Here is a 2591-nt window from a genome sequence, read left to right as displayed (position 1 = left end):
GGTGATGGCAGTGGTGGTGGTGGTGGTGATGGTTGTTGTTGCGATGGCGGTGATAGTATTAGTGGTTGTTGTAGAAGAGATATTAGTAAACGTGGTAGTATTAGTGGTCGTGGTGATAGTCGCATTGGTAGTTGTCGTGGTTGTGGTATTAGTGACAGCGGTGGTGGTGGCGGTGGTGGTAATATTGACTTCAAAATTAGACACAAGGCCAGCAATTTTGAGAAGGGTGTTTAAGTTCGATTATGTCCACCCCAGTGCTTTACTGGTATTTATTTTATCGATCCCGGAACGAAGAAAAGCAAACTCAAGCTCAGCGGAATTTGAGCTCAGAACGTGTGGACTGACGAAATGCCGCTAACCATTTCTCCCGGTGTGCTAACGATTCTGCCAGCTCGCCCCCTTGGTGGTAGTTGTGATGGTGGTGGCAGTTAATATTAACGGTTCTTGTAATGCTGGTATTAGTAACGTTGGTTAGCACGCCGGATAAAAATGCTTAGCGGCATTTCGTCCGTTTTTACATTCTGAGTACAAATTCCACTGAGGTCGACTTTACTTTCATCATTTCGGGCTCAATGAAATTCGATACCAGTTGAACACGGGGGTCGATGTAATTGACTAGCTCCTCTCCCATAAAATTTCAGGCCTTGTGCCTACAGCAGAAAGGAGCATTAGTCATCGTGGTGGTGGTGGTGGTGGTGGTGATAATGAATGTAATATCGATTTCAAATTTTGGCTGAGGACCAACAAGTTCGGAGGATTGGTAAGTCGATTAAACTGACCCTACTAATTGGCTGCCATTTATTTCATCGACCCCCCCAGAAGGATAAAGGGCAATGGTGACCTTGGCTGAATTTGGATTCAGAACGGGAAGGTGGAGCGAAATCCCGCTAAGCATTTTGACCGGCGTGCTAGCGTTTCTTATTTCTTTATTGCCCACAAGGGGCTAAACATAGAGGGGACAAACAAGGACAGACAAAGGGATTAAATTGATTACATCGACCCCAGTGCCTAACTGGTACTTTATTAATCGCCCCCCCCCCCACCGCGTGCTAACGTTTCTGCCAGTTCACCGTCTTAAGGTAGCACATGAGCACATGAAATATTGGTTTCACATTTTGGCACAAAGCCAGCACTTTCAAGGAAGGAGTTAAGTGGATTACATCGACTATTTGTTTCATGTACTTCTCAAGACTTTTATTCACTTTTCTCCAGAGCTCCGACAATTATCGGTACCTTTGCCACCTTTTATAGTGCTAGATATAAAACGCATGCAAGGAAAGCCAGGATGGCCACACCCGGAAAGCCCTAACTTAAAAGTCTGCTTTATAAGGGCTGACCTAATGCTGAATAGCAAGCCTTTATAAATGCTTTGGAGATGCACTTGACCCAAGACCAAGTATTCAAACAATGGTAGTTTCACTGTGGCAGAGTCATTACAAAATGCTTTACCGTATGTGTCAGTATATGAAACGCGCTTTTAATCGTATTCTTAACTGTAACAAAAATGGCCATTCGTCTAATACGACCGTTTTATAAATGGAGTACCGCGTGTATGGGTATATGGTGAAACATATTAAAATTGCTTTTCCTACAAAATATTTTTTTCTATCTAAAAGAAAGAATGTTTCTTATGCGAGAATACATCTTATATACCAGTAAATATGGTACATTCACATTTTGTTAATTTCTTTTGAAGTATTCAAACTTTTGGCGCTCTACAGTGACATGGTCACTGACCTAAGAGTCACGAAAAACAGGAAGTTAAATAATGTTATGTTACTGTGGATATCGGTCTTCATGATCATGATTTCATTGTTGTTCAAACTGATATCTCCCTAAGCTGATGTGACAAAATGTATCACGAAAGGATAGGCTCAGTATAATGTTGCTTATGGTACAAGCAAGCGATCCGTGGGGAAGCTTGATGCTTAGTTATAAATCATTGCTGTTAAATACGATCGCTGTTTAGCTGCTAGATAATTAAATTGAAGAATACATAACATAAGTAAATAAAAGGCATATATATATATATATATATATATATACAAACACACACACACACACTCTCTCACTCACACACACACACACACACACACATATATATATATATCTATATATACATACACAAACTGACACAAAAAATCACACACACTCACACACAGACACAGACACATATATATATATGTATAGACACATATATATACACACATATTCAGCGAGAAAAAATGGGAAGGAGAAAGTGAAAGAGAGAGAGAGAGAGGGAACGAGTGAGAGAGAGAGAGAGAAGGGATTTAGAATTTCTATAAAGGTATAAACTATAGCGAAAAGAAAAAAGAAAAAAAAAACAGAATCTTTTTTTCTTTTCAGAGTAATATAAACAATTATGAATGTTGAATGAAATCGGTATAAAAATTACTATAATTTCATCTTTTGAATCTTCAGATTGTAATCCGAAGAATTAAAGGATGAAGCTATAGTAATTTTAATACCAATTTTATTCAGCGTTTTTCTATAGTTTGCTAAGTAGCTAGCTAGATATTCATCAAACTACACATCTATCTAACTATCTGATATATTATATGTATATATAT

The sequence above is a fragment of the Octopus bimaculoides genome, chromosome 17 (assembly GCF_001194135.2).
Source record: "Octopus bimaculoides isolate UCB-OBI-ISO-001 chromosome 17, ASM119413v2, whole genome shotgun sequence".
Lineage (NCBI taxonomy): Eukaryota > Metazoa > Mollusca > Cephalopoda > Octopoda > Octopodidae > Octopus > Octopus bimaculoides.
The sequence above is the reverse complement of the archived record's forward strand: the minus strand, read 5'-3'. Positions refer to the sequence as shown.